The sequence below is a fragment of the Saimiri boliviensis genome, chromosome 15, assembly GCF_048565385.1.
Source record: "Saimiri boliviensis isolate mSaiBol1 chromosome 15, mSaiBol1.pri, whole genome shotgun sequence".
NCBI classification, from domain to species: domain Eukaryota; kingdom Metazoa; phylum Chordata; class Mammalia; order Primates; family Cebidae; genus Saimiri; species Saimiri boliviensis.
This window is the reverse complement of record NC_133463.1, coordinates 37,821,639-37,834,285: the sequence shown is the minus strand read 5'-3', so window position 1 is coordinate 37,834,285 and position 12,647 is coordinate 37,821,639. Positions and strand designations below refer to the sequence as shown.

Sequence of the window (12,647 nt, the reverse complement as noted above, 5' to 3'; positions counted from 1 at the left end):
GGGACGCCTGGATATACGATGAGTTTGGAGATAAGAATATTCCTGTGAAGCCATCAGCACAATCTATGATATAAACTCATCTATCACTTTCATAAGTGTCCTTTATATTGACCCCCAAATTAGACAAGTAGATATTGGTCATAATAGTTTTGCTTACATTTTTGAACCAATATGTATGATAGATATTAACATAGTGCTTAAGAGTTGTTATACAAGCTCTGTGTTTCTAAAAACCTCACTTAATAAAAATATTTATGTTAGATTATGTTTAAAAATTTTCAAAAATGTACATATGACTGAACTACAAGAAGTTTAAGAAACTGTAGCAGAGTGCTAATGAAACATTAGAATAATTAAAGAAAAAAGAAGGAGATTCCTCTGCAATGCTGACAGATATCAGAAAAAACAAAAACCTGGTAATGACAATTGGAAATAACATAGGATGAGTTAAACAGAAGGATGTACTGTTTGTGAATCAGCACCAAGCTAAAGTTAATGTGGAAAAACCTAAAATTATACAGGTACTACAAGAAGACATACTAAGTGTGAATTAAAACATTGAACAAATGTAATTGAAATCTTAATTTATATAAATTTAACTAACTAAATACAATGAATTAAAATATTCATAATATATATTAGATCCTGGTAAAGTGTTATATTTTCACTCAGTCAAAAAATATCTTTAGGATTATAGGATATCTATCATTAATCTTGCTATTGATAACTAGCATAAAGTACTTGAGTGTGGAACTATTGATTAATATAAAATCATTGAACTCTGACTAAATAAGACAATTTTTAAAAAGTAGAAAATAGATTAAGAGCCTTATATAGGACAAAGAACAGAAAAGTGACTGATGTATCTCTCATGTTAGAGGAAAATAATCTTACTTTTGTTTCATCTCTTTTAAGTACCAGAGTATCAGACTTTGTTTGTTCATTTTCAAAGGATCACGTAGAATGTAATATGCATTGCCTAACACTGAAAACGATGTTGATGTTTATAAAGACAATTCTTGAACAATGCAGATCACATCTGTGTGTTTATGCTAAGTTCACTGTAAAACAATGTATATAACGAAAACATTTTGTCTACAGAAAGCATGTTCACTTTCAGGACTAAAGAGGAAAAGGAATCTGAGATTACAATATCAAATTTGCTTTTGGAACTTTTTGCCTACTGAACTATCTCCTAACTTCTTTGAATACATGCTAAATTCATTGTAGCTGACCCAAGACTGTAAAATTCATTTTCTAAAGCATTTACAAGTTCCAGCAAAAATGAGATTTTATTTATGTCATTGTACGGAGCTAAATAAAAATTGGCATGATCATTTTTCCTTAAAGAAGAGCATATAGAAAGCATGTTTTCTTTTTAGTGTTTTACAGTTTGCCCTAATATTGAGTTATACAACTTATTTATACTACAGTAATCTACTAAGCTGAACTACAGTCAGGGTTGGAGAAGATTGCTAGGATATATGAGAGAATCACTGTTTTACATTATATTGAAGTTTATCTGTTCTTGCTGAACTGCAAATAACATGCAATAATTTGGGGTATAGTCATGAACCTGACAATAGGAGAATTAATGGTTATAAAATAATTTCAAAGAGGTAGAAAACGCCCAGCCAGAAAAAGAGAACATACAGCAGGGCATGTATGGCTTTTTGAACACAATCTCTAGTATTTTCTTGGATTCATTATTTAATAGAATAATTTTTATTATACCATTTCATGTTTTCTGAAAATTAGGTCACTCAAAGAAGCATAAAAGTCAACTGAAAAGTCTCCCAATCCCTAAGTTGAAACAATATGCACAACAAAATAAAGGATTGATGATTTAGAACACACACAAAAAAACTTTTCATAAGTCCATTCTCATATAAATAAAGGACTGCGTAAATGAATAAATAGGGGAGAAGAAAAGAATGTTCCATGCAGAAGAATTTGAAATAATTTATATGGAATTTCCAGCCAGGGAATCATAACTTTCTGCTTCTAAAGTGTACGCTTGACTTGGGAAATGACTTCTTTCTGCAGGCCACAGTATAGAAAGGGAGACACAGAGAGTTACTTCCCAGTGAGAAGCCCGACAGACACTACCTCAGTAAGGTGATTAAGGCTAACATCAACAGTTATGAATATTGATACTGTGCATACTTGATAAGATGTGACACAAATGGCACTTTCTTTGTGATCTTCTTTCCCTAAATCCTTAATATATGTCTTATCATAAAGAACAACAAGAACAAAAAACACTAAAATATGAGAAATATTTTAATACAGGATAGAGAAATATTTTATGAAATACCTAACCAGTATTTCTTATATCTATTAAGATCATCAAAAGCAAGGAGAGTCCAAGAAATAGTCATAGTCAAGAGAAGCCTATGGAACCATGACAACTAAATGCCATGTCATATCCTGGATGCGATTGGAACAGAAAAAAGAATTTAATTAAGAAAAAAAAACCTGAATAAGCTATGAGCTTTAGTTAATAATATCAATATTAATCATTAATAAAAAATACACCACAACAGTGTAAGATAGGAGAAACTGGGTGAAGGGTATATGGGAACTCTCCTTTTAAAATTTTTCAGTTACTCTAAAACAGTACTAAAAATTAACATCTATTTTTTTAAAAATGTGATCTCAGATAACAATGCCAAATTTCCCTTCAAAAGAGTCACATCAGGCCAGGCGTGGAGGCTCATGCCTGTAATCCCAGCACAAAGCCCCAAACCAGGGCTTGGGCAAGTTTAGAAATACTCTATGTAGAATCTAATGTAGTTTAGAAATGCTCTATTTAGAAATACTCTATGTAGCCAGATGCAGTGGCTCAAGCCTGTAATCCCAGCACTTTGGGGAGGCCAAGGCGGATGGATCACCTGAGGTCGCAAGTTTGAGACCAGCCTGACCAACATGGAGAAACCCCGTCTCTGCTAAAAACACAAAATTAGCCAGGCATGGTGGTGCATGCTTGTAATCCCAGCTACTCAGGAGACTGAGTCAGGAAAATTCCTTGAAACCGGGAAGCAGAGGTTGCTGTGAATCAAGATCATGCCATTGCACTCCAGCCTAGGCAACAAGAGTGAAACTCCATCTCAAAAAAAAAAAAAGAAAGAAAGAAAGAAAGAAAGAAATACTCTATGTATATCGTTACATGGTGTCAGGAAAGATATCACATATCACTGCTGAGGCAGGAGGACTGTGTGAGGCTAGGAGTTTAAGACCAGCCTGGCCAACATAGTGAGACCTTATTCCAACAAAAAAATTTAAAAAATTAGTCGGGTGTGGTGGCAAGCATCTGTTGTCCTACTACTCAGGAGGCTGAGGTAAGAGAATCGCTTGATCCCGGGAGGCTGAGGCTGTAGTGAGCTATTACTGCGTCACTGCACTCCAGCCTGGGCATTAGAGTGAGAGTCATATTTCCAAATGAGACAAAAAAAAAAAAAAAAAAGGCAAAGCAAAGTGAAACAAACAAAAGAACAAAACAAAACAAAAAGCTACATTAGATTCTCAAACTCATGCTTTAAAACATAAGAGAGTTCTTAAATTACAGCACTGAATACTAGAGATAGTCAAACACATAAAGACACAAAGGGCTTTCCCAATGGCAACAGAGTATTCAAAGAACTACGAAAAATTGCAGATAGACAAAACCAACAACCTAAAAATTGGTTTTATCAGATTTTCTATTTTAACATGCTGAATATATGGCATATTTGATCTTACCTTGACAGTTTCTTCTATAATCACAACAAAATTTTATTTCACCCCAGGTTAATGTTATAGAAACTGAATTCATAGATACAGAAAAAAAAAAAAAAAAAAAAACATAGCTCAAGATGATTGTTCCCTTGCAGACATTGTTGTAATATCTAATTCTGTCTCTCAGTAATGGGAACAAAAGCACTGAGACTGAAATGCTGACTGGAACAAATAAGCAAACACCGAGATTCTTTTTTTTCGTATAGTTTCCTGTGAAATATCAATTTGAGGAAGATAGAGTGATTTTTTTAAATCAGTGATTTAATACTTATTTGCCGACTTGATTTGTAACATACACCTTGAATTGTGCTAAGTGTTGTAAAGAAGGCAAGATGGAAGCCATTGGCCTAACCTTAGAATTTAGGCAGTGTTATGGGCTAAATTTTTTCCCCTCAATTCCTAGGTGGAAGCTCTAATTCCCAGTACTTGAGACTCCCTGTGACTGTATTTTCCAGAGGTGATTAATCTAAAACAAGGCTCTTAGGGAGGGTCCAGATCCAATATGACTGGTGTCTTTACAAGAGGAGATTAAGACACACAGGAGAGACACCAGGGTGGTGTCTGCACAGTGGAAAGACCACGTGAGGAAGAATCAAGAAGCTGGCCATCTGCAAGCCAAAAAAGAGGGCTCAGAGAAAATAAATTTTGGTGGCACCTTGATATTGGACTTTTACCTTCAGAATGGTGAGAAAATAAATTTCTGTTGTTTAAGCCACCAAATGTGTGGTATTTTGTTATGGTAACTGTAGCAAACTAATACATGTGAGAATATAACCTCACCCCAGAAGAGGTCAGCTCTATGCCCTTAGCTTCTGAAAGATAATCTTTGTTTTTCTAGGAGCCTTGGGCTAGCCAGATAAAAGCAATGTGATTTAGGATGGGATCTGGCTATACCAGAATGAGAAACAATATGACATGGTAGGGACTTTGAGTCATGGGCTATCAGTGAGCTTGTAGAATGACACGAAACACATGGACAATCAGCCAATCAATTAATCATACTTATGTGATGGTGTTCCGATAAAATCTCTGAACCAAGCTTACCATTTGGCAATACTCCATGCATATCATCACATATCAGTGCTAAGAAAGAAATGCATCCTGACTGCATGTGGAGAGTACAGCAGAAGTTCTATGTTTGGTAATTCCCTAAACTCTGCCCTCTGCATGTCTTCTTTTGGGTGATTTTATTCTGTATCTATTCTCTGAAATAAACCATGAACATCAGTATAATAGCTTTCAGTAAGTTCTGGGTTCTTCCAAAAAACTATCAAACATGAAGGTGGTCTTGGAAATCTCCTGAACTTGCAGTTGATGTCAAATGTGGAGGTGGTCTCTTATGGTGAATGTACCTCTAAATTGTAGTGGGCTAACTCCTGCAGTGGAGTTATCATAAAATTGAATTCATAAAATTCATCATAAAGTTGAATCATTTGGCCGGGCGCGGTGGCTCAAGCCTGTAATCCCAGCACTTTGGGAGGCCGAGGCGGGTGGATCACGAGGTCGAGAGATCGAGACCATCCTGGTCAACATGGTGAAACCCCGTCTCTACTAAAAATACAAAAAAATTAGCTGGGCATGGTGGCACGTGCCTGTAATTCCAGCTACTCAGGAGGCTGAGGCAGGAGAATTGCCTGAACCCAGGAGGCGGAGGTTGCGGTGAGCCGAGATCGCGCCATTGCACTCCAGCCTGGGTAACAAGAGTGAAACTCCGTCTCAAAAAAAAAAAAAAAAAAAAAAAAAGTTGAATCATTTGATATTTAGCAATCTGGAGATCTTTATTTAGTAGCCTATTTATAAATTTTGCAAGGTAATGTGAATTATTAAAAAAAATAGACAAAATACTCCTCTGATAAGTTTTTTATGTGAATCTTAGTGTTAGAGTAGGTAGCTAAGCAGACATGATCACGGAAGAAGAGGGACCCCCACTAATGTCAGGCAACCATTAGGTAACAGTCAGGTGATTGTTCAACTGTCTTGCCAAGATAACAATTGGTCTCAGCTGGCACTAGGGAAAGAGAGTCTCCAAATAGGTATGTCTTTCCAATAAGATCTCAGAACCTGGGAGCATCTGCACTAAGAGGCAAAATGACAGAGTTTAACAGGTAAATGCCTTCCTCCAGGGAACACTGCACTGGTAAGGGAATATCACTTCAAGCGAGCATGAACACAAACTTTAGTAAACACACTGTGCATATGGCCCATCCCAATTGCTGACAGGCCACCATGCATGCAGACAACCCACCCCAAGGGAAAAAAATCAAGGGAGGAGAAACAGAGGTCCTTGAACCATGACAATGTATAAAACTCCAAGTTAAGGGCCAAACAGTGCACTTGGATCTCTCAATTTGCCTGCTTGGCCCTCTCCCAAGTATATTTTACTTCCTCTTGTCCTCGCTCTAAAACTTTTTAATAAACTTTCACTCTTGCTCTAAAACTTGCTTCAGTGTTTCACTCTGTTTTATACCTTCCAGCTGAATTCTTTCCTGTGAGAAGACAAGAACTGAGTTGCTGCAGACTCATGCAGATTTACCGCTTCTAATGCTAGAAACATAATTTTCAATTATTTCAGCACATACCACAGCAACCAAAGGCAAATTACAGCCTGTATCTTTTACTCTTCTCCTGGATCACACTAATGTTAGGAAAAGAAAACGTTTTGTCACCCTCTAAACCTAAGTGTTAAAGACATTCTTGGTTGCATATGATGAGGAATGCTTTTCACTGTTCCTATAAAAAGTAGTAAGTGCCATAGGCAGATTTTTGTTGTGGGTTCATTTTAAGAGTTTTAGTAAATTTTGTTTTAAAATTAAGATTTTCATAGTTAATATTTTCTGTGTGCTACTAGTTGTAAAGTTGAGAAAAGTGAACAGAGAAGAATTGCAAAGAATGAGGAAAGCATTCACTACCTGCATTCCATTTTTATAGTAAGTTTTTTGTGTGTGTATATTTGAAACTGTATTTATAACTCATCTTTGGTCTTTACCCTTTCAGAAAGGCAGACGTTTTATTTGTTTTTCATGATTGAATAAAGGCTACACTTCTGATACAATATAATTTTGAAATTTCATTTTAAAGTTAGCTCTTTCAGAGAGAAAACTTCAAACAGATTCAGTTTGAAACATACTTTGGATAGGATGCCATATTCAATACTAAACAAAAGACTTATTTTCCTTAGTCAGTGTAAGACTTTTACTGGCTAAAATCAGCCAACCAACTGACCAATCAATCAGCAGGATATTTATATTTCTCTCTTTTAATTGCATTGATTGCTGGATTCAGGTTGTGCTATCTTCATGATCATTCAGGGAACTGCTCTGGAGTGGACTATAGTAAAACTCTTAGGGTAGTTGCAATACGATAGAGATATTCTATCCCATTTCTCCACAGTCTATGGAACTCATGAGCTCTTTTCCACATTACTTCCTTTGTTTCTGGTTTTAAAGGCATTCTTTTGTAGTGACTTTGAAGGCCAGTGGAATGGGTCTGAATCCTAGTTCTTCTACTTATTAGTTCCACAACCTCAGGTACACTGTGTATTATTTATGAACCTTAGCATATCATCTGCAAATGTGGATAATAGCTGTAAGACTTCTTGTGAAGAGTAAATGTAGTAACAAATAGAAAACACCTAACTTAAAGTAAGCACTCAAAAAATAAGGTTATTATTTATTTATTATACTTTAAATTCTGGGATACATGTGCAGAATGTGCAGGTTTGTTACATTGGTATACATGTGCCATGGTGGTTTGCTACACCCATCAAAACCAAATATAATTTTTATAAAAATAAAATTTCAGAAATAAAAGCAGTAAGGTTATTTTTCATATTTGTTCTCCAAGAGCTTTCTCTGCAAACCCGGTAAATATCCCTTTAAAAATTGTGATAAAAATAAATAACATGATATTTAGCATTTTAACCACTTTTAAGTATACCATTAATTCTGTGGTATTAAAAATTTCATTTTTAAAGAGCTTGTTGGAAACCTTGAAAATGCAGGGGAACCCTTCTTCATTCTTGTTATTTATATCCTTTGGACATGCACTTAGAAAAATGTTTTGAGATAGATGCTTCTGCTGAATACCCTTCACATCATTTAATAAGAAATGTCCTGTATTATAAATCCCACACTTCTGGGTAGAATACCAAAAGGCTACAACAGCTATTTTTACAACTGGTGAAATGAGATGATGGATTATAACTATACTTATTATTGAGCCTTGTTCTGTTTACTTGTTCTCACCTGGCTACACTTGGTTAGGATTTCTTCCATTGGTTGAAAGGATATGACTCTCCAGGCCTTAAGAAAGAAAATTCAGCTATTACTTCTATATTTCCTAGTTCAAAGCATGTCATATAAGCTGTGTTGTCAGCTTAATTCCTAATAGCAGGACTAAAGTATACTTGTTATCTTATAAGCAAGAAATAAAAAGGTTTGCAGTGACATAGCTATGACAGTAGTAAAGCTAGGACCAGAACTCAGACTGTTTTATATCTGCAAGCTGCTGTCAGTCATTTGGCTTAAGAAACAACTGGAATTTTTTCACACACAAGTGAATGATTAATAGACTAGATAGTGAAAAGACTTTCTGCTATAAATCACTCAGTCTACCTGTAAGTGTGCCCTTCACTTGCCAATATTAAAATTGTTTGAACAAGTTCCATCAAATCTGATAGAAAGGCCAGAGGACACTAAAGTAGTTTTTCTCTTTTAATTTTGTAAAGAGGATCAAATTTCATTTATACATCATAGTACAAAAACTATTCTGGACATCTTTTCATTCATCCCTCAATAATTTTGTTTTGCTAATGCCTCCCATTTTCTTAATACACACTGACCTGCTAGAGGAAGAAAATGCAAATTATATTGAATATTGCCATTGTCAAGTGATAATTAGAAAGCCCTAGCACTCTACGCCTGTAGCCTGCAATGTAAGTTGATAATCTTTAGAAATCCATTTATTTCTGTGCCCCAGCCAGAAGCAACTTTAAAAAATATCTTTAAAAAGGCAGCATTAGCAGGAGGTTCAACTCTAGTACCAATCACTCTCAAGTATTTTCCATTAAGAGTTTTAAGCCAGAAAACTAAGAATCTGCCCAGTGGCAATGAATTAGGAATCTTGTGCTCCTATGCAAAACCTTGATTTCAGGTGACCTTGAGTGTAAAAGCTTGTTCAGCCTCTAAAGAAACCCACAGATCTGCACAGGATATGCAGGAAGAATATTCTCCAATGCTTGCTTCAGCTATGGCCCCAAGGAAGACATTTCCACAAATCCATGGCTAGAGCTAAAGGCAACAGTGGGCCAGAGAATAACTCTCAGAAAGCAAAACCAAGATTGCTAGACAGTCTGAGCAAAACTGAATCCAGTCTGGGTATTTAAAAATTCTTGTAGGGGCAGTGACTGCTGGGTGGTTTCTTTTCTCCCTTTGGTTAACTGGCATTTTTAATGTGCTTTTCCTTTTCCTGCTCCACCACTGTGTACAGGGTGGCCACAGATAGATCAATTAATTTTCATTATGTAGGTCACTAGAATCAATAGTCACTTCTGAGTCTGTTGGAAGGAGTGGAACCCAAAGATTTTGAACTTGAGTATGATTAATATAACTGGATAAGATGTTGTGATTGTCTTTCTTGAGTTAGAGTATGTGTCAAGTGTAGAAATAAAGGTTTACATAAATATGTGCGTGGCAAATGGAAAAGTTAATGACTCAGAAAGATAAATTCCTTTAGTCTATAGTCTATCCTTCTAGAGCATCACTAGACCATAGAATGTTGTGTATTGAATTATGAAAATGTCTTAAACTACTGTTTCTAACACTAATCTTATGTGGCTATTGAACACTTAGAATATGGTTAGTGGAAATGAGAAACTAAATTTTTAATTGTATTTCATTTTAATTGATTTAAATTAAAACAGCCTCATGTGACTAGTGGCTACCTTCTCAGGCAGCACAGTTATATAGTAATTGATTGGTAATTTGTTTTCCCTGTACATATAACTTTCTATTGAAAGATATGATTTCCATATTTCCTCATGCTTATATTTGGCCATGGTCAAGTCGAGTTAGTTTTAGCAAAGGGATAAAATAAATAAAAAGCACAATATAAACAACTTCCAGATCATGCCCTTTAATGGAAATTATGCTCATCTTCTTTTCTTTACTTCTTTATGACTTTTTAAAGCATAGACAACTGACCTGCCTTAAATTATGTGAATGAGGACATCTTTTGGGGGAATGTCACAATTAGATGTAAATAACTCTGTAGAACAGAAATACCCCACCAATATTTTGGAGTATTATATCTATAATATGCTTACATTTGATTTCTTCTTTTAAAAAATATATTCATGGGATTTGCTGTGTTTCCTAAATTACAGCAAAAGGTTCATTGTATTTCCTAAAGTCTAGAAATTTATTAGACATAAGTTTTATAAATATCATATTGCCTTTATTTTTTCTACTTTAGACTTCTGAAAATACAATAAAATATAAAGTCTTTTTATACTTAACTTCTCTGATATATTTTCTGTCTCTACATCTCTCTCTGTCTGATGCATCCTGAATAATTTCTTGAGTTTAATGTTCAATTTTCTAATTTTTACTTATGCATTATTTTACATTAAGATCTTAATTTGGGGGTTTATATTTTGAGAATGTGTCCTTAGTTTTCTTTCAAATTTACTTGTTCTCTTATTTTTATAGTATAATTTTCCCTCTACAAGTTCTAAATAGTCTCTTTTATTCTTTAACTATTGTAAACATAGTTATTTTAGGTTCCATGCTTGAGGAGTCTTGAATATCAAAAGTTAATGCTAAGTTCAACTTTACTGCTTGTTTTTCTTATTTTTTTATGATAATTTATTCCCTATATATTTCATGATTTTGAACTGTGAACTCATGGTTGATAGAGATTTTTCCACAGTTGTTTTGAGATGTCTCCCTTGAGGCAGAACCTCTTCTTTTTTGACTTATTTCTACTCTGTCAGGGTGTTTGGACAGCTATCAAGCAGATTTATTTCCCAACTTAGGGTTTTCCTCTACCATATTTTTAGATATTCAAGTGAGAGCCAAAGACCTCTCTTCCTGAACGAATGTGCGTGATCCTTGGCTATTAAGATCGGCAAAAATCTGCAACTAAAATGTATACATCACTTCTATAAAATGATGTTTGCTCTATAATAGTATTTGAGGGTGTATTATATTGGCAGTTTTTAAAGGATGCCTACTTTGGAATGGGCATACAATTTCCTTATGAAATCCAAGATGAAAATTAGTTTTGACTCTTATCTATATTTATCTTAGTTATATTTATCTCATCTCAATGATTTGTGTATCTATATGTGTACATTTGTGCATGTGTGTCTATACTTCAAATAATAAGAACCTAAATATCCACATCAACATGTTACAAGTATTGTGGAACTTTTCTACTTTTTCTGCTTTTCTACTTTTTCTCAATATTTTTCAATGTAGTTCTAATATTAGGCAGTTTTGAACACTTTTTCTTTCTTTATATATTCATAGGTTTATTCACTCATTCGTTATCTATTGAATTATTAATTTTCTAACTAGTTATTAACATTCTCTGTTCCACAGAGTCTAATTGCGCAGGGAACTCCTAGTAAACTAAATTAGGCAATTCAAGATACTCTTTTATTATTAATAAACCCTGAGATACTTAGTTTAAATAAAATATCAACAGATTTATATAAAGTTTTAAGTAAAATATTACTGAGTTTCAAAATGTCATTTAGTGATTATGTGTTTTTTATTAGAACTATTTCCTCTAAGTGAGAATTCATCAACATTAAAAATTAGTACAATATTATATTGCCCTGGCTTTATAATTACCTCACATATGGATTTGTGTAAATAGGTTGTAAGATGTGTTTGAGAGTTTAGAGTAAATATATGTATTAATAAAGCTGAGTATCAGATGTAGAGGTGATAAAATAAAATGATTCATCAGATGATAATTCAGTCAGGTAGTCTATTTCTGTATGCAGACAGCAAAATTTAAAAAAGTACATTTCTTTATAGTAATAGAATCAGACAAGAACTTTCACAGCATGAGAAATTTTCAAAAATGGAATTCCATCAGTAAGTGTTATAAGGTAAAATACGCAAGCTGGCATACCACAAAAGCAACAAGGATCCCCAGTTCTTGCCACATACTCCCACTTTTGATAAACGGCTTTTGACATTCGGCCATCTTTGGCATGATGTGTGCAGTCATATAACTGGCTACACCCAAGTTCCCTAGTTAGCTTCACATGACAGAACTAACTCTTGATTTGGCTTTTTCTGTTTTGTGTTTGTTATTAAGTTGTTTTTTGACCATTTTAAGCATCTTGACCTGTACTGTCTTAACTTGAATCTTGAATAACAACTCAAATACTGCTTCTTACATGTTGCTCTATGCTCATGTCAATATCTACCATGAGTTTGTCTTTTCCCTAGTCTGTTCTCACACTGCTATAAAGAAATACCTGAGACTGGGTAATTTATAAAGAAAAGAGGTTTAACTGGCTCATGGTTCTGCAGGCTGTATAGGAAGCATGATGGCTTCAGCTCGGCTTCTGGGGAGGCCTCAGGAAACAGCAGAGGGCCAAGGGGAAGCCAGCCCTTCACAGGGCCAGAATAGGAGGAAGAAAGAGAGGAGGGAGGTGCTACACACTTTTAAACAACCAGATCTCACAAGAACTCTACCAAGACGACAGCCCCAGGTGGGTGTTATTAAACCATTAGAAACTGCAGCCATGATCCAATCACCTCCCACCAGGCGCCACCTCCAGCACTGGGGATTACACTTCAACTGGAGATTTGGTGGGGACTCAGATCCCAACCATATCACCTGTATTTTTA

General features: G+C 34.9%; 1 long non-coding RNA gene across 2 annotated transcripts in view; it reads right to left on the bottom strand.

The window, feature by feature from the left end:
- LOC104653286 (uncharacterized) overlaps nucleotides 1–12,647 on the bottom strand; it is a 951,899-nt gene that overhangs the window by 39,499 nt on the left and 899,753 nt on the right. The window lies entirely within an intron of this gene.